Here is a 20,362-nt window from a genome sequence, read left to right on the forward strand (position 1 = left end):
CCCTGAAGAGCTTGTTGGAATGTGCTTTGTGGGCTTCTGGAGTTTTCTCTGGCTTCACCTGAGGCCTATTCATCTTTCTTCCTTCTGTGATCACCTCTGTTACCTCTCTCGTCGCCCCTCCTGGTTCTTCTCTCTCTGGTCACACCTGTCTTCCTCAGTTCTTCAAGTAGTTCCTTCCTCTCCCCTCCCACACTCTCCCCTCTGCCAGGAACCAGACCCGGTGCATCACCTCAATGTCAGAGCTCACCATAATCTTCGGTCAAGTTGTTCTCAAACTCTCAGCCTCAAGTGATCTGCCCACCTCGACCTCCCAAAGTGCTGGGATTACAGGCATGAGCCACCGCGCCTGGAAAATTCCTTCAGAAAACTTTTGATCAGGTTTTCCCTAACATGTAGTTTGCAGCAGGGGATGGGTATTGTGCTGTGTTTTGTAAGAATGTAACACAATCCATGCCATAGAAATCCAGGGGCAGAGCTTTTCTAGAGACCACTGGAAATATTCCCAATGTGGAAGAAGGGTGTGTAGAATTATTTCACAAAGTGGTAGTGACAGAGAAAAAATTCCTGTACCCAAGACCTTTATTGTTATTGGTGTATTTCTAGGTGCTTCTTAGCTTTGTGGAACGACTGGAATAAATACAGCTCACTCATTCCTGACCCTTCCTCTTGAATGTCCTGAATGTTGGCTTCTCTACAAGTCTTGACAACAGTGTTCTTGAAATGTTTTTTCAAATGACTACACAATGACAGCTTGCCCAGGCAAAACGTTGATAGTCAGTAAAATGTTAAAGTGCTTAATTAATGCTTGTAAAATTCAAAAATACATCCACTGATGCCACAATAATTCACTCAGCGTTCTACACAAAAACATTGTCATTATTTATAACAGGGATTGGCAAACCTGGCCAATGGCCTATTTTTGTAAATAAAGTTTTATTAGTACACAGCTATACCTACCTGTTTATACTTTCTGGCTGCTTTCATGCCACAAGGGTGGAGTTGAGTAGGTGCAGCAGAGACCAGATGTAATGTTTGGTTTTATGCACCAACTTGATTGGGCCAGAGGATGCTCAGATATGTGGTTAAACATTATTTCTGGTGTGTCTGCAAGGGTGTTTCTGGAAGAGTTGAACATTTAAATGGTGGACTAAGTCAGATGGCCCTCCCCAGTGTGGGTGGGTGCATCCAATCCATTGAAGGCATGAATAGAATAAAATGGTGGAGGAAGGTTGACTTTGCTCTCTGCCTGATCTCTTGAGCTGGAACATGGCTCTTCTCCTGCCCTCACTACTCCTTGTTCTCGGGATCTTAGACCAGGCCTGGAATTGACTCCATCGGTTCTCCCACACTCAGGCCCTCAAACTACATGGGTTTTCCTGGGTCTCCAGCCTGCAGGTGGCAGATCATGGGACGGCTCAGCCTTCAGCCTTCCTAATCACGTGAGTCAATTCCTTAGAATAAATTGTATATGTGTATATATAATATATATGTAGATGTATATATATGTATCTGTGTGTATATATGTGTGTGTATATATATACACAATGTGTGTGTGTGTGTATATATATACACATATGTGTGTGTGTGTGTGTATTCAATTGGCCCTATGTCTCTGGAGAACCCTGACTAATACACTATATGACCTGCAAAGCTAGAATATTTACTATCTGGCCCTTTACAGAAAAAGTTTCCACTTCTGCTCTATGTCCAGTATAGGCAGCAGTTGTCTTTAGCTCAGAGACACGCAGCTAGAGCGAAAAGTTTGAACACAGTTTATGAGGGTGGCAAGAATGAAAATCCTCTTTATATAACAAAAGAAAATGAAAACCAAAAACAAAACAAAGAACTCTGGTTTGCTCCCGAGTGTCTATTCTGGTGTTTATTATTGAATGATGTTTTTCCATAAGCACATGATGATGGCTAAAAAAAAAAAGTTTCTGAGGAGGTGATTTTCCATAAACAGAGTAGAGTGCCTTCTCCAACTGGAGTCATCCTAAGCAATAGAGGACACATCAGAAATGTTTCTTAACCTGTGTTTTGTGACCTAGTTTTCATGTGGATTGAAGAAAGGGTTCATGTAATCTCCAAAGACGAGACCTGGTCTTGGAGTCTGAAGATCTGGGTTCGTGGCCCATTAACAGACCACCCCATCACCACAGCTCGGGTGGGTCCCCCACATGATCTTGGCTTCCTCTCTGTACAACGGACCCTCTGAGAAGTAGCCTTCTGATGTCCCTTCCACCTCTGAAAGCCTGACCCTGTGAGTTCCAATCTAATGGAAATGTCGGCCTCCTTCTGACTCTACCCCTGATAATGTGATGGTGTGAGGTTAAAATAAGGAAGCTCTACATGTAAAATCCCCTGGTTGTAATGTGTGTTGCACATAACTTCTGAGGAAATGGTTATTCAGTTTCACCAGGTGAGTGAGGAGATGTGGCCAGCATTTGGGCGTAACAGCTAAAGCTTTTGTGGAAACAGGCAGGAGGAGGGGGCGCCGAACTTGGAGAGACCAACTGGAAGGTCGGCTTGGACCAGGAACACACAGTGTGCCTGAATCTGTTTTGTATTTAGAAAAAAATTTACAGTGAATCCATGATTTTATTCATAACACACCCATTGCAGATGATTTTAATTGTTTAGTTTTTAAATGTCTGCAAATCCCAACACTTCTCCAGCCTCCAGCACGGCTCTGCTCTGAGTTGTGTGTCTGTTTTGGTTCCTAATTTCACAGTCCATAGGTCCTGGGTCTCTGGAATATTGGGAGTTCGGGTCGGGGAACAGCAGCGATGAGGCCTCCACACAACAGTGTGATTCTATTCCTTGGAGTAAGCGGATTGCAGTTTGCACAGCACATTGCCAGGGGCACCTCAAATTGAGGCCAAATGGCTCTGAGGTCGCATTCACTTCCTGATAGAGCGGCTGAGAGGTTAAATAAGATACATATTTAAAATGTCCACCCAACCTGGCTCTCAGTGACAGCTCAGTTAGTGATGGATATCCTTACGGCAGAGGGAAAGCTGTTGGAAAAGAGCGGAGATACATCCCATTGTATCTGGGTGTGTGCGTTTATTTTGATTAAGGGACTGTGAGAATCAATGTTTGGATTAGAATTCTGAGAGCCTGAGGATTTCAGTGGCTCATCCAGTGGCCACGTGGGTAATTAAGGGCAGAATGGTCTTCAATCTTTTCTTCCTTTTAATTGAAAATCTATTGAAAGAGTAGAGTGTCCTAATCAATGTCCCTTAATGGCACCAACACTCATGGACAGCCTAATCGCTTTGGCATTGTAACCACAGCCTGGACTCCATGTCCACCTGGAGGCCTCGTGGCAAGTGCAGGCAGGAGGCTTAGGAGGAGTGGCAAAGCACGGGGGTCTCACATACTCAAACCCTTAAACCTGTGGCAAAAATCATGCAGAACTTGGCCAGGTGCAGTGACTCATGCCTGCAATCCCAGCACTTTGGGAGGCCGAGGTGGGAGGATCACCTGAAGTAAGGCTTTCAAGACCAGCCTTTCCAATGTGGAGAAACCCCATCTCAACTAAAAAGACAAAAATTAGCTGGGTATGGTGGCAGGTGCCTGTAATCCCAGCTACTCAGGAGGCTGAGGCAGGAGAATCGCTTGAACTTGGGAGGCGAAGATTGCAGTCAGCTGAGATCGTGCCATTGCACTCCAGCCTGGGTGACAAGAGGGCAACTCTGTCTCAAAAAAATAAAAAATAAAATAAAAAAATCATGCAGCACTTGGCAACGAGGGTGAATTTGGGAAGCCTGGGCCGTTCACTAAGGCCATGCCAATCACCTTTGTTAGTTGCTGATGACAAGGTAAGGGAATTAGACTTACTAACTCTAAGTAAATGTAAGGCAGAAGCTCACGTGAGAGCAGCAGGAAGTGGGGATGTTCGAGGCTGACTGTGGCTGTTCCCTCCTGGGAAACTGCAGGTCTTGCTTCAGGCCAGATCTTGTTCCAGGTGAGGTCTTGTCATCTTCTAGCAGATCTGGGAAGACCATGCCCAGTGATTCCGAGAGACTGCATCGTCCTGTACCCTCTGGGACTGGCATGAGTCCAATGCAGAATTTCCTAAACTCGGTTCTGTTGAACGGTCTTCTGGGATCCATCAACAGATGGCTTCCCCGCTGTCACTACTACTCACATGCAAAGGATCCTTGCAGTCAAACAAATCTGGAAATGGTATATTCCGTTTACCTCCCTCAGCTTGACTGTGCTCATTAGCACGCTGAAGGCTTACAGCAATCCTGCAGCGAAGTGTTTACCTTTGGGTTACAGGAGCCTTCTCGACCTTTTCAGAGCCAACATACTGTTTTCCATAGCACCACAGCGAGCATCAACTCTTCTGCAGACTCCAGCATGGAAACACTGTTGGGACGCAATCCATGTTCCACTCCCGTGTCCTAAAAATGTTGTTTCTCCCATGAAATCTAGTCTCTTTTTCTTTTTAGGGTGTATTATTTTCAACTGGGTGAAAGCCTGGAGTTTCTTGGCATTTGATAATTTTTAATTTGTTCAATATTTTACTTTAAACAGCATATTACTTTTTATGCTCCCATTCACTTATTGGGAAAATACAATTGTCCTTGTTATTTCATGGGGAACACACAGTTCATTGCTGAATGAAATAAACTCATCTTTGTTAATCTATCAGACACTACCAGCGCGATGACAATAGTTTTTGTTGTTGTTGTTGTTGTTGTTGTTTTGAGACAGAGTCTCGCTCTGTCACCCAGGCTGGAGTGCAGTGGCCTGATCTAGGCTCACTGCAACCTCCACCTCCCGGGTTCAAACAATCCTTCCGCCTCAGCCTCCCAAGTAGCTGGGACTGCAGGTGTGCACCACCACAGTGGGCTAATTTTTTTATTTTTAGTAGAGATGGGGTTTTGCTATGTTGGCCAGGTTGGTCTTGAACTCCTGGCCTCAAGTGATCCATCCACCCCCTCGGCCTCCCAAAGTGCAGGGATTACAGGTGTGAGTCACTGCACTGGGCCTGATAATAGTTTTCAGTCGGCTGGAAATCTGTGTTTAGGGGCATGCTTGCGAGGGGGCTTGCACCATTGCAGGCACAGGGAGGGAGGGCTGGCTGGGCAGGCATTTGGAGCCCCCTAAGAGTGAACAGCACACACCCGGTGTGGAGCTGACTCCGGTCTGGCCTTCCCTGCTGAGCCCTGAGGCACCTGTCCATGGTGAAGTCTAAGAATGCCTAATAGTGGCAGAAGGGGTGGCTGAGGGTTAATAAAAGAGGCCCAGGACTACACAGTGCAGAGGAAGATGGCGATTTGGGACAGGGGGAGGGGCGCTTGGTCACTGCTTCCTCCCCCCAGGTGCCCACTGCCATCTCTGCTTCCCCAGACTCTTCGCAGAGCCGGGCATACAATTGATTAAACTAATGTGCGGATCATCAGTGCAGTGCCGTGGGTAGAAATACAACTTTTTAAGCCAGACAGACCTGGGTTCGAACAGACAGTTCCCCACAGTGAGACCCTGGCTGAGGTCACGGGACCATCTGTAGCTCTGTTTGGGCATTTACAGTAAATGGTAACTTCTGCCTTGCAGGTTATTGTGAGGAGGAAATGGATGTTACAAGCCTGGGCATTGTGATGACGGGGCACGCTGCAAGACTGACTATGTGGCATCTCTTCAGGCTGGGGCCTTGGGGAGGATGTTTCCCTAGAACATCCTTGCCTCCTGCCAGGCCTTCTTCTAGGCAGGGACAACAACCAGACTTTGAAATTCCTACCCTTGGTCAGTGTCTCTGGCTGCTCAGTTTATTGATCAAACATGGGATTGTTGGGCCCAGAGGAGACAGTTGTTCAGCCCAGCACGGGCCATTATCTCTTCTTTCAGTTGGAAAAGTGCTCCTGGGTTTAATTAGGGCTGACATTGAATATTACTCAGAGACAGGCATGAGGGAGGTTAAGCACAACTGATGGCACATCAACTACTTCACCAAAGGCAGAAAGGCCTTGGAATCCGGGGACTGGCGCCCCTCCCCGGCTCCACTGCTGATGGGCAGGAGACCAGGCTGAGGCCGCCTGTCTCCTTAGGACCATCCAGGACCTAAGCACATGTCACCAACCTTTTGATTTTATTTTTAGCTGATTTCTACTTGCTTTTACGTTGCCCCAGTTCTGTGTGTATTTAGAAGTGTCTGTAGGAATGACATGGTTGCTATTTCCAGAGGGCTGGTTTGGCTTTGGGCGTGATGTTCTTCACCAACGCAGTGGCAAGGCACAGTATTGGCTCCCCCATTTGACAGAGAAGACTGTGGCTCAGGTACATGTGCCAGGAAGTGGCAGAACCAGGGCTCGACCCAACTTGGAGATCATTCCATGCCTGGAATATTGACCACTGCCTGCAGCAGAGGTTCTCGGCCTGCACTGCGCAAGAGAGCGGCCTTCCTGGACGCTGCCCACACGGGGAGCTCCATGCTCTTCCAGTGACCAGCGGTGGTGCTGGCAGTGCCGAGGGTGAGGGGGTCCTGAGGGGCCAGGGCCAGGACCTGTCCACCCAGACGCCGGGGAGAAGGCAATGAGGCTGAGCTGGCTCTCAAGGGCGCTGGCCCTGGGGAGGGGAAACCCACGCCAGCCTTGGGGATGACGAGTACCATCAAAATGCCCCATGCACCTGGAGAGCATGTGCAGAGACCTGGCCATGCCCAAAGGGGGTCCCTCTCCGGGACCACTTCATGTGGCCACAGGACACCTTCTTCAGGTGGGATCTCAGGTAGACGTCTCTCCTTTCCCACTTGAAGTACAGAGTGTGGGGCTGGAGCCCCCTCCATTGGCTTAGCCAGATCCCGACACTCTCCCAACCAGGGATGCATGTGCGGTGTGTTTGTGATGTGTGTGAGTGTGATGTGTGTGGTATATGTAGTATGTGTGCTATGTGTGTGTAGTGTGTGATGTGTGTGGTGTATGCAGTATGTGTGCTATGGGTGTGTGTGATGTGTGTGAGTGTGATGTGTGTGGTATATGTAGTATGTGTGCTATGGGTGTGTGTGATGTGTGTGTAGTGTGTGATGTGTGTGGTGTATGCAGTATGTGTGCTATGGGTGTGTGATGTGTGTGGTGTATGCAGTGTGTATGGGATGTGTGGTGTGTGTGTGTGATGGGTTGTGTGTTGTGTATGTGTTGTGTGTGTGTTTTGTGTGTTGTGTATGTGTTGTGTGTGGGGGGTGGGTGTGGAGGGGTGTGCATACATGAAGGGGGTTGTGTGGGGGAATCCTCCAGATACTACACAGAAGCCCTCAGGCCCCAACAAGCAGCCATATTTGCTGTGCTGAGAGGCCATGGAAGCTTCGGGATCCAAGGCTGTGAGCGATTATTCTATTCAATATTAACTTTTTTCCTAGAGTTTTCCAAAGTGGAATCTTACTCTTTTATAAACGAAAAGGCCCCTCTGTTACTCATATTCTTTTTTGTTCTTCTCTTGCTCCTACTAGATGAAGCTCAGAGAGTGCTCACCGGGGCAGTGGCCGGATGCCCAGCGCGTCGCCTTCCTTGTCAGTCAGTTCGCCCTTCCTAGACGTTGGTCACGGCAGATCCTTACCGGTCACGGCAGATCCTTACCGGTACGCATTACATTCATTTTTGTATACATTTTACACATACATCACTCAATGTATATTTTAGATATTGGTAAAACTTAATTTCTTGTTTGTAAAAACCTAATATTTTCCCCATACCCTGGAGAGTTACCTTGTGCCCGCAGGGTGTCGCTTCTTATTTGGGGGCCACTGGCTCAGGAACTCAACTTGTCCCGTGTTGTTGCTTCTAATTACATCACCTTAGATTCATGTGCACTGAATTTTCACCTCCTAGCCAGCAGTAAATATAGTTAAGTAAAATGCAAATAACATATCTCAGGCCAGACTACTCATGAAAAAAACCTACAGTAAAAAACACCCTGGCCGAATCCTTTGAGTCTAACGGCTGCAGAATCGAGCTCTCCAGCTCTGGGGAGTTGGCTGTCACAGAGACACCTGCAGCTCCTGGGAAGGTCACATCACCACTTCCTCCTGCCCTCTGTGCACTCTCCTCCTCAGTGGCTGAGACCCTCTGCTAAGAGGGACCCTAAACTCTTTCTCCTTCCTCATTCCCTCTGTCTGGTTAACCACTGAGTCCTGATTAATTTACTGCCTCGATATTCTTCAGGTGACCCCACATTACCTGCATGACGTTAGTTTCAGATGCCAGTGGGTCTAGCCTGGGTACCCAATGCCCCAGAATCCTCCATTTGTGGACAGAACCGGCTGGTTTGCAGAGTTTTCTCCAAGAGCTGATACGACTTTCCAGCTGTGCTGGGGTCCCCTCTGACAGCAGAGAGTGACTGTGACCATTCACAATGCAGGGAGGCCCCACAAACTCCACTATTTTGGACAGATGACCCTGCAGCCATCAGATTTGCATCGTAGAGCTCGGTGCCAGGAAGGGACTCTTGGAGACTAGTGGATGTGACCAGAGGGAGGAGGGGCCGAGGGTGCCCCTCCAATGAGAGTGATGTCTCCCAGCTTGTCCCATTCCCCCTCCATCATGGCAGCACTACAAGTGCTGGAAGGAGGGCACATAGTGGTTTCATCCCACAGACGTGGACGGGGCATCTTTAACGTCCTTCCCCAGAGTAAAGAGTCAGGTGGTTTTTGTGTTGACTGATCCCGTTTGGAGGGAAGAGCTCCTCTGGGCCTGAGACAGCACACACTGGGAGGCCGGGCAGGCACAGGCGTGGGGGCACCTTGCAGTGAGCAAACAGAGAGGTGAAGCCATTTGTCTGGGCCCACGTGGGATAAAGGCCCTGCCAAGGCTACCATCTTGGGTAACCACGCCAACCCGCCCTCCCTCTTCTGAGGGCAACGCAAAGGCAACCCAGCCTCTTGTGGGCTCCGTTCTCTCTTGGGCCTGCGTTCACGTCCAGCTGTACAGAGGGTCAAATGCAGGCACCTGGCGTTTTGGGGAATCCCCAGTGTTTGGATGCAGCTCAGCACTTTCACATGAGTTTGGAGAACGGGGTCTTTTTGTAAACTTTTACTTTAGGTTCAGGGGTACACGTGAAGGTTTGTTACATAAGTAAGCTTGCGTCATGGGGGTTTGTTGTACAGATGATTTCGTCACCCAGGTATGAAGCCCAGTACCCAACAGTTCTCTTTTCTGCTCCTCTCCCTCCTCCCACCCTCCGCTCTCAAGTAGACCCCAGTGCCGGGAGAACGCTGTGTTTACAAACTTGATGTGTGCCTGGCAGACATGAGTGCTTTCTTTCTCTCTCCGCTTTCCCCAGCCGAAATGCTGACCTGGAAAACATCAACCTTGCTCTCACATAAAGCATCTTTTCCAGGACTGACATACAAAGCTCTGATGTAGAAATTGAAATTTCACACTCTGGCGGGCCCAAACGGCTTCAGAGGTCAGTGGGCGGCTGGACCCACTGGTGAGTCATGGGGAGAGATGCCACCCCGAATTAACATCAGCAGACACTTGTGCGTCAGAGGTTCTGTGCACTAAAAACGTTTGGTTGACATCCGTGTCCCCCACAACCACCCACCCCAGCACACACTCAACTCTTGTAGGCCGAGGGGCACGTCCCACTCATCTGGTGAATACATCAGCGGAATGCAATCTGCTCGCACAAACAGATGTCCCAGGAGGGTGGGGGTGGGAGAGCACAGTGAACACTGGTTAGAAGTTGCCGGAAGGCTTTTTATGAGGTTCTTGTTTTGTGGGGTGGGGAGTAGAATGGCCAGAGAATTTACTTTAATCGAAACACACCTAATTTGGGTGCTTGAGCTAGGTATCTAAAAATGTTTTTCAAGTCCTCATCCACAAGGAGGGTTTCTGTTTCCCATCTGCTTATTTTCTCTGTCTTCCTGAAAAGACCAGGAAGAACTGGAGCAGGATCAACATGTGACCCTGGCCAGCCTGACAGGCGAGGCCAGGCCCACGGCTCACGGGACCCTCTGAGGGATCTCAACTCCACGCACGCACATGGAGCTACTGCAGCCACTGTAGACGGAGAACGCTGCCATGCGGCATGGCGGCTGCTTGCTTATTCCTGCCTGTTGGTTCCTGTTTTGTTTCAGGCCTGCAGGTGTAACGGCTACACTGTGTGGGCCATACACACAGCATTGGCATGTGGTGACAGTGGCCAGGCTGCAGCAGGGACATCTGCTCCCCAGTGGAGGCAGCCAGTGCTTTCCCGGACGCTTGCTTTATTGCTCACATTCTTTCTGTGTTAGCAACTTTCCCCTCCTTTCTACGAATCTCAGATGTCTCAGAGGAATGTTTAAATTATTATCAGATCCCAGGAGAGATTGCTATTTCCTATGCAACTTTCCCCTGCCTCGCATGACTCCCATGTAACGCATCTCCCTCCAGGAGCGCCCAGCTGAGCCTCCCGTGACGGTCATTATCCATGCAGATGTGCAGCAGAACAAGTGACACAAATCTTAGCCCTCCATAATAACTCTATCAGTTTAGAGCTTTCAGAAAGCAAAGTATTGGGACCTGGAATGAGCGATGTGCTGTAGCTGAGAAGGGACAAATGGTGCCGGCTTGGAAATGATGGAGAATGCCGACTCGTCTCCTCTGGCAGGAGGCAAAGTGACATTGAATTAGAGATATGGCAGTAGTGCTTCTTTAGAGGGGTGCAATAGAAGGGGGTGCTTAGATTTCAATCCCAACTTTGACTCCAACAAGATCTATGAGCTGTAACAGGTGCTTTCACTCCCCTTAGCTTCAGTCCTCCTGTCTATATAGAGGGGGCGGACTCCATCACTTCCCAGGCCCCTCCAACTTTCCGGGTATAACTCTGTGGTCTTTGAGAGCTTGCATTCCAGAACACCCTTCAACAAGGAAACACCCAGAAGACCAATGAAACCACCAAGAATACCTCATCCAGGAAGAACGGTGTGGTGGGTGTGCCCTAGGGTGCCCCTGGTCCCTGCCTCCTTGTGTGATCTCCTCCGCTGGGGGTGAGGGTGACCTGCAGCTTGCTTCTGACCCACAGATATGGCACAGGGTTGGCAGGCGCCTTCCTCTTGTTTTATTCGATGAGACTCTGTCATAGCTGACTTGTGGGAGATGTTCACCTGCTGACCTGGAAGAAGGAAGGCACCACATTGTGGGATGTTTATGGAGAGGGCCATGTGGCACGAGCCGTGCCCATCCTCCGGGAGATGTGCCTGCACTCCTAGACCAAAGGAACTGTGAGACAAGTGTGTGTTGTTTAATGCCATTGAGGTTGTGGTGATTTGTTACTCGGCAAAAAATCCCACTGATCCAATGGACACTTGGTCATGCCCACAGTGGCCCTAGTCCAGTGGCAGCCTGGGCAGAGAGCCACTCTCTTGGGTGCACTTCAGGAGGGCTCATGCTGTTCAGATTGAAAAGGACATCACCAGCCAGGTGCAGTGGCTCATGCCTGTAATCCCAACACTTTGGGAGGCCGAGGTGGGTGGATCACAAGGTCAGGAGATCAAGAGCATCCTGGCTAACACAGTGAAACCCCGTCTTTACTAAAAATACAAAAAATTAGCCAGGTGTGGTGGCAGGTGCCTGTAGTCCCAGCTACTTGGGAAGCTGAGGCAAGAGAATGGCGTGAATCCAGGAGGCGGAGCTTGCAGTGAGCCAAGATAGTGCCACTGCACTCCAGCCTGGGTGACGGAGTGAGACTCTGTCTCAGAAAAAAGAAAGAAAGAAAGAAAGAAAGAAAGAAAGAAAGAAAGAAAGAAAGGAAGGAAGGAAGGAAGGAAGGAAGGAAGGAAGGAAGGAAGGAAGGAAGGAAGGAAGGAAATCACCTAAGCTCCTGCCATGTTGAAGGCAAGGTGTGGAGATGGGAGCAAAAGAATGACAGTCCCCACAGGGCACGTAAGCCAGAGGACTGGTTATTGTATTGGCTGGAAGTGGGGACCACGATGGGTTGCTCCTGGGGCAGCGAGGGCAGCCTGCTCCTCGGGCAAACCCTGAAGCAGAGGGGGCGGGGGTGGCTCAGATCATCCACACATTGGCAACAATAGCCCGGGGGTCAGGCAAGGGAACAAGGTTGAAACTGGGAGGAGGGACTGCAGGAGCGTTCTGGGACACCAGGAGTAAAGGACTAAGGCAGGAAAATGGAGTTGCCTAGAATTGAGGTGGACATTTGGAGGGCAAGCGCTGAGCCTGGGGCACAGAATGGCCTTTGCATCCAGCTGCCAGACCCAGGGACACCCAGGATCCCACATCAAGAGTGGAAGAGGTGTCTTGAGGTGGGTGACCCAAGTCCCGCCAGCAAGAGTCAAAGTCCAGTGGAGTCCAGTGGGGCAAGAGGAAAATCAAGATGACTGTCAGAGGGTGCCCCACACACTCCGTCAAGTGAGAATGGATTGGAAAGACATTGACCACCTGCCCATGGATCGTTCTGCCTCCGGCCGTGCCCATGTGCACAGGCAGCTGAGAAGCCAGGGCAGCTCCCCTAACAGGTCTACACGGGACACAGGAGTCTCATGGGGCAGTTTGTTTCCCAGATGAGCTTTGGGTGAGGAGCAGTGGACAAAATGCTGCCTGATGGCCATGGTGCTTTAATTTTTATGTCTAAATTACTCAAATCTGCAGACACATCTGTGTGAGAGGTGTCTTGGCTCTAGAATTCTACCTGCACTTGCAGTGCTTTACTGAGTGTGTCTGTGGTCGTGATTCACAAAATCGCGTTGTCTGTCTGCAGGTTTGTTCCTGGCGTGAGGCCGCATCGCTGCAGGTGGTTAAGCCTGGTCTACCTCTGCTTGACCTGCATTCTAAGAAAAACAGAGCCTGCAAGGCTGGAATTTGCTTTTCTCCAATTAAGCTTCCAAATACATTTAAGTCATTCAATATAAAAAAAAATGAAAAGAAACCCCAGAAGATCTTTTTGTGGTCGAAGTCGCAATTCTCCAGGCCTTTCACCTACAGCGCCCTATGTGAGTCCCTTGCTAGCCTGGTGGGCTGGTCTTCTCCTGGGAGACTAGAGCCCGGGGCTCAGACCGGTAACTTGCCCAGGGTCTCAGAGGCAGGAAGTGGCGCCCCAAGATGGTCTCTGCAGCCCAGTGTGTTTTGGTTCATTTTGGGGCCCACGTACTGCTTTATGGTAAAGCCGTGTGGCATGGATGAAAATACACGTCCCGCTTGGCATTCTGCGTGAGATGGGCGCAGAAGCAGCGCGCTTGACTTTCGAAGACTTTGAGAATCTGTCCCCTGAGCCCTTTCTTTTGTCCTGACAACGGTCGCTTGGACACGTGACAGTCATGTGGATGTGAGTAAATGTGATTTAGGCAGCGCTTGATTGATAGGCTCGATGGTCTGTAGCTGGTGCTGCCTGCCTCGGTGGCCTTTGAACGTCTTCTGTCTTTGGAGAGCTGACGCCCCGCGAAGGAAGGGCGACCGTGAAATATCAGGAGACAGCACTGGGCGCTGTGTGTTGGGGATCCCAAAGACGGTGTGGTATCTCTGGGGAAGCTGCAGGCACCACGATGCAAGGTGTCACAACCTGTGAGCAAAGGAGTTTCCAGCTCAGCCAGGAGACATTTGACACGTGGGATCCAGGACGTGGCCCTCCCCTGGGTGCAGGACTCGCTTCTGCCTGAGGGCAGGGCTGTCTGGCAGGTCCCAGGGAAGGGGTGGGCAGCATCCTCTACGTGCTGCCTTCACTCTGGGTTGGAGCCTACATACCTGAAGGCTGGAAGAATGCCCGTTGTGAGAGACCGTGGCTGCAGATGCCTCACAGCCTGCAGTCAAGTGCTGTCGCTGGGTCCGGGAGCCTTCATCCAGAGCAGCGTGTGCCAAGGGTGGTGGCGGCTGTGTTGCATGGTGAGTCCATGCGCAGATGCAGCATCGCTGGTGCCACACAGCGAAGGAAGGTGTTCACCCACTCTGCACCTCAGTCCACGCCTCACCTGAGGGGACTCACAGGTGCTGGTGGTTCCGGAATGACTATGCCGCGACACTCTGCGGGTGAGGAAGAGGGGCCCAGAGATGAAACGAACTGCATCGCCAGGTGGCTTAAGCAAGAAAAGCAACACTTCCGTCCCCACTGGAAGGACAGCTTTCCCATTCTTTTGAGAAGCTCTGAGCATATTAGAAACAGTTCAGAGCTGCCTTCATATTACCTGCTTTTCCTTGCCTGAGGCCTCTGGCAAATCTTCCCTTTGAGGCTCAAATTTTCTATACTTGATCTCACTCAGAGGTGAATTTTCTTCAGTTTTCTGTTTATCTGAATGAGATGTGCTCAGCTTCGAGGTGCAATTGAGAATAAGAACAAAGCATCTCTTTGTCTTCAGAGCACTTTCCCTGGCAGCTCTTGACAGCTTAGGTTCTGAATATTAACTTTTCCCAATGCTTCAGTTGTTATTAAAATAGAATTCTTGGTCCATCTCCACCTTGAATCTAATGTTTGTGGAAAGATTCATGTTAGCCCACATGTACAACTCGATTTATAGGCAAGAGACCTTGAAACTCTTTGAATTCAAATGTTGGAAGCCTTCAATGAAATGGAAGAAAAAAGTGAGGGCATTCTTTTTTTTTTTTTTTTTAGACGGAGTTTAGCTCTTGTTGCACAGGCTGCAGTGAAATGGCACGACCTTGGCTCACTGCCACCTCTGTGTCCCAGGTTCAAGTGATTCTCCTGCCTCAGCCTCCTGAGTAGCTGGGATTACAGGCACCCACCACCACACCTGGCTAATTTTTTGTATATTTAGTAGAGATGGGGTTTCACCGTGTTGGCCAGGCTGGTCTCAAACTCCTGACCTCAGGTGATCCACCCGCCTTGGTCTTCCACAGTTTTGGGATTACAGGCGTGAGCCTCCGTGCCAGGCCAAAAGTCAGTACATTCTGTCTTTAGGAGAAAGAAGAAAAGCATGAGGAATCAAATTTATCTTGAGGATTCATTAAAAGAAAGAAAACTCTGACACATTTAGTCCAATGTCTACATCTCTATAGCTACCTGTTTGGTGCTGTGGGAATGTTTCTTTCCCTAGTTCTCTGGGACCACTCAAGATATGTGATTATAAAATAAATCCTTTCCTTTACAAATCAAGGCAGAGAAGTGAATTAAAATATTTTAAATGAGAAAGTTGAAAAAAAAAAGTTTTCTGGGTAGCTCCACTTTTCCAGAAAATTCTATCAATCTGCGACCCGCATGTCCCCACGCACTGTGATTTCTGGCACATTTGTCCATCTGTGATTGGCTTGCAGTCGTGAGCCTAAAGATGTGGAAGAAGATTTTCATTGTCTTCCTGAGCGTCCGGGGTCTCTCTAGTGATGCATGGGATGCTCTTGGCTTCCTACTGGACTGGTCAGTTTCGGTGCTTAGAACTGGATGGGTCTGTCCTTAGAGCCCTGCCTGGAATGGGGTGCAGGGGAAGGGCACCACTGAATCCCAGGAGCCTGCCCCTCAGATCACCTTCCAGATGCAACATCCCAACAAAACGCCACGAAGGTGGTTGTTTCCTAAAAGCCAGGAAGCATAACTTGCTGTTTGTGGTCATCCTGCTTCTGGTAGGTCACGTCGTGCTAAGTACTGAGTAAAAAAGTAGACAGTTTTTTTTCAACACATATGCCCCTTAAAGAAATTCTCAGCAAACAAGAACACATGGAACATCTTAGAAAATTAATTAATTCACCTCAAATCCTCCTCCTCCGATGCATATGTAACACTGAGCACCAGTTGCTAAAAATCAGACGAATGCACATGTTGAAGATATAAACCAGTAGGAGACAACTTTGGGGAAAAATTTTAAAACAAAACATATTCTGATGTGTTTGAATTATGCATTGTGAAGATATTCAGACTTTCCATGACTGAGGCAGCCATGATTGCTGTTTGTTTTTAAGGGCAACACACATGTTTCAAAGATTGTGTTTTGTTTTGTTTGTTTTTCCTACAGAGCTAGGATTTGCAAGACAAATATGGCTTATACTTTAGAGGAATGGGATTTGAAGATGAAGAAATAAAATGCCAAAATCACAAACAATTTATGAATGTCATTTCTTTCTGATTTCATGATAATTCTCATTACAATAAAAATAATCCGTGAGATGATTCCATTTCTGGTGAGCGGAAAGTGCCAAGCAACTCTCCCTCTCGAGGAAGGTTGAGGTACAAGGACAAGCTTCTGTACTTGGATTTATAGAGAAGTTCTAGTTTTAAATTCTGGGTCTGCTGTTAACCAACTGTAAATGTTGGGAAGTCATTTTCTTCATCTGTAAAATGCTTAAAAGGAATTCTTGTCTTACAGGCTTTTTGCACTTTGAAATCCAACTATGCAACTCATTATTTCTTTCAACTGTGGCCACATTCAGGATCCCACGGTGTACTAAAATCTCTTTGAATCAGAAAGCAAAGAAGAAGGAAGAAACATTGGCGTTTTCCCTATCCCCAGCATGGCTGCAGGATGCAGAGTGATTGAAAATGGACATTTATTAAGATGATTAATGTGTGCCTTCGGTTCTACCAGATTATCTGTATAAATTGTCTTTCCCTATTCAGTCTTTGTAATTTGTGCCTTCTCTATTTTTCAGTAGGTATTTTTGCATTTGAGGAGGTTTATTTTATTTTTTTTATAAAGTTTGCCTTTATACTAAGACATTCATACAATACCATTTATATTAGACGAAGGCCTAGTCATGAGAAAAATCACATCCGTTAACTGACCAGGGAGCATTTACTCTAATTATTAACTCGGAAAAGAGACGAGCTCCTAATGGATAAAAAGTGCACGGAACAGCAGTGCAGGGAGCAAGTACTGCCTCCAGGGCTGAGGCAGGGCCCTGGGGAAGGAACACACTGAGGAAAAGCACCCCACCCCAGGTACCCCGGGAAGGGATGTGGCCCAGGGCCACTGCATATTCTGTTCTTAGAGGCCAAATCAACTTGCATGTAAAAATACATTGGTGGGGCCAGGTGCGGTGGCTCACACCTGTGATCTCAGCAGTTTGGGATGCCAATGTGGGTGGATCACCTGAGGTCAGGAGTTCGAGACCAGCCTGGCCAACATGGCAAAACCCCATCTCTACTAAAAATACAAAATTAGTCGGGCATGGTGGCAGGCGCCTGTAATTCCAGCTACTCTGGAGTCTCAGGCAGGAGAATCGCCTGAACCTGGGAGGCAGAGGTTGCGGTGAACCGGGATCACACCATAGCACTTTAGTCTGGGTGGCAGACTCAGACACTGTCTCAAAAAAACAAACAAACAAACAAACAAACAAACAAACAAACAAAAATACAGGTAGGAGAGAAAAAGAAAATGGTTAGGACATCTAAATAAAAACACACAGAGAAGAAAAAATATGCAAAACTACTTGTTTCTGTATTGGTTATGAGGCCATAGTTGGCATATTTGGCTTCCTTTGTCAATGACTTGTTCTGCATTTCCCCAGCTTTAGCTAGAAACTCCACTCGTGCAGTCCTTTGCCTAGTGTAGTGACCCTGACATTCATTCATAAATTGTCTGGATCTTTGATCCTGCTGCCTCTTCTTTGGTTGCTGTAATTTTATATCACCCTTTGCTGCAGGGCATGGAAGTGCTGAGGCATCCTAGAGAGCATCCTGGGCTCCAGACATGGTCCCTCTACTCGCTGGAGAGAGAGTTTTTCACCAAGGTGTGATGGGGCTGCTGCCCCATGGTGGGCACGCAGATGTCATTAAGTTAGGAGTTTTCTGGTGAGACCATCCTGTGCAGGGAGGACTGGACACCAAGGCCTGGATCTGGGTTTAGGAGGAGAGGCAGCCACTCTGTGAAAGCCCCCAGCAGAGCCGCTTGTTCCAAGGCTGCTTCACCAAAGCCACGCCGCTACTGGGGGGGCCTCATTTCCACTGCTCCTGCTTCCGGGGTCTATCTCCCTGCGAAGCCTCCCAGATGCACAGTGTCTGGCAAGGTGGTGTCGGGGATCCCTGCTTGTGGGGAGCACCACCCCACTGAGGGCCGGAGTCAGGAAGTGCTGATGGCCTGTCTTGTTCCAGGTTGCTCTTCAGAATCGGAACTTTCATTCCATGTACAGTTGTAGATACCTGTGGATGCCCGAAACCTCAGAGAGTACCAAACCCTACCTGTACTGTGCTTTTTCCTGTATGCCTATATACCTACAATAAGCTTAATTTATCAATTAGGTAAGGTAAGGGATTAACAATAATTAATAATAAAATATAATAATTATAACAATCGCCAGCACCATCACTCTTGTGTTTTAGGGCTATTATTAAGTAAAATAAGGGCTGCTTGACCATCTGATCACTGAGACACCTGCTAAGTGGGATCTAGAGTTGGATGAGCTGGGCGAAGGGACAATTCCTGTCCGGGGGATGGAGTGGGCGGTGTGAGATTTCGTGACACTGCTCAGAATGGAATACCATTGAAAATGCATGAACTGTCCATCTCTGGCATTTTCCATTTACTATTTTCAGGCCTTGGTTTACCATGGGTAACGGAAACCTCAGAAAGTGAAACTGTGGATGAGGCTGCTGCTGTGGAAGGCAAGGTTACACTGGGGTTTGGGGGGACTCTTAGAAGCCAGTGATGATGTGGACTCGCTCATTGATTTTTTTTTCTTTTTTTTTTTGTAAACTGAAAGCTACGAAGAGCCACAAATGAAGTCGACTGAGACAAATACGGGACAGTCCATCTCAGGAAGCTTGGCACGTTGAGCCTCTGAGTGCCCCTGGAGGGAGACTCCCTTCTCTGTGGGGTTTGCTCTGAGTAGTTAATAATCCAGGTAGAAAATCCGCTGGTAGAGGTAGCGCAGGGTGGGAAGAGACCTAGGCAGGAGACTTTGGTCCAGGTCCTAGAGCAGGCTCCAGTGTGACTCCAGGAGACAGATATCCAGGGGCCATCCCAGACTGTGCTTCCTGAAGTCTACTTAGCAGCCTCCTCACTCACTGGATAAGAACAGTGGCTTCCTCCTCACTGAGCTCTCACCGGTGCCTTAGGCTCCACTGTTGGAGATCTAGTTGTTTTAGTCACTCTGTTGTCTCATGCTGGAGAGGAGCGACCCTTCACATGGGGGTTAGTCACTTGTCTATGGTGAGTCGGATGCTATCAGCTGCCCCTGGTGACAGGAGGCTATGGATGGATATTAATGGCTGGGAGGAGGGTCAGGAGGGCGCCAGCAAGCTGAAGAGAGGGGCTTGGAGAGGTGGCAGTAAGTCCTAGAAGGAGAGATGAGCCTGGGAATGTCTGACTCCATCGGCTGACAGGGCTGACCTGCTCCACACCTGCCGCGTGAAAGGTACCTGGGTCTGTCAGGTCCCGCAGGGCCCAAGCGCACTCACATGGACTTTCTGTTACTAGGGCTGCAAAGAGCTGCTGCTTCTAACTGAAAGGGGCTCTGACCACATTCACAGCCCTGGACCAGTCTTTCTGTTTGGCTTGTAGCAAACTTGCAAATTCCTGTGATGGTAAACAAGATTTATTTCTCATTGAAACATTCACAGAAGAATCAGGTTCAGTAATTATTCCCGACTTCACTTCTCTTTTACTCTGAATTGCTTCACAAAGACGCACACACACGCACACACAAATGAGTCATATGTTAAGCTTTCTGAAAGTCAAAGAGAATAAACAGATGCCGCAGAGGAGATGGAAAACTGGCATTGTTTTAATAAAAACTGTGAAGACAAAGGAAGGAACAGAAACTTAGAGATTTAAAAGAGCAAATCCCAGTGGTGGGCAATTCAAACATCTTTCCAATTCCCACTCCCACCCCAGGAAATGCTCCCTAAGCGTGAAGGAGGGAGGTGTCTGCAAGCTTCTTACTGACATGGCCCAGGACAGGCAGAGTCCAAGAACAAAGGACTGGCTAAGAAAAGCATGCCGATCTAAAATACTTAAAAATATACATGGATATGAAAAGGGTTAGACGGCTAGACAACAAAATGCAAAATGTCACCTCTGAGTAGTGAAGTTCTGGATGATTTTTATTTGCCTTACTTTACATAAAATTTATAACAGGGGTCCCCAACCCCCAGGCCATGGACTGGCACTGGTACCTGTCTGTGGCCTGTTAGGAACCGGGCCTCACCGGGCCTCACGGCAGGAAGTGAGTATTGGGCACGTGAATAAAGTTTCATCTGTATTTACAGCTACTTCCCATCACTCACATTCTCACCTGCGCTCTACCTCCTGTCAGATCAGCCACAGCATTAGATTCTCTTAGGAGCATGAGCCCTACTGTGAACCGTGCATGTGAGGGATCTAGGTTGTGCGCTCCTTATGAGAATCTAATGCCTGATGATCTGTCACTGTCTCCCATCACTCCCAAGTGGGACCGTCTAGTTGAAAAGAAACAAGCTCCCACTGAATCTACATTATGGTGAGTTGTATAATTATTTCAGGATATATTACAATGTAATAATAGTA

Source organism: Macaca fascicularis, chromosome 12, assembly GCF_037993035.2.
Source record: "Macaca fascicularis isolate 582-1 chromosome 12, T2T-MFA8v1.1".
NCBI lineage: Eukaryota > Metazoa > Chordata > Mammalia > Primates > Cercopithecidae > Macaca > Macaca fascicularis.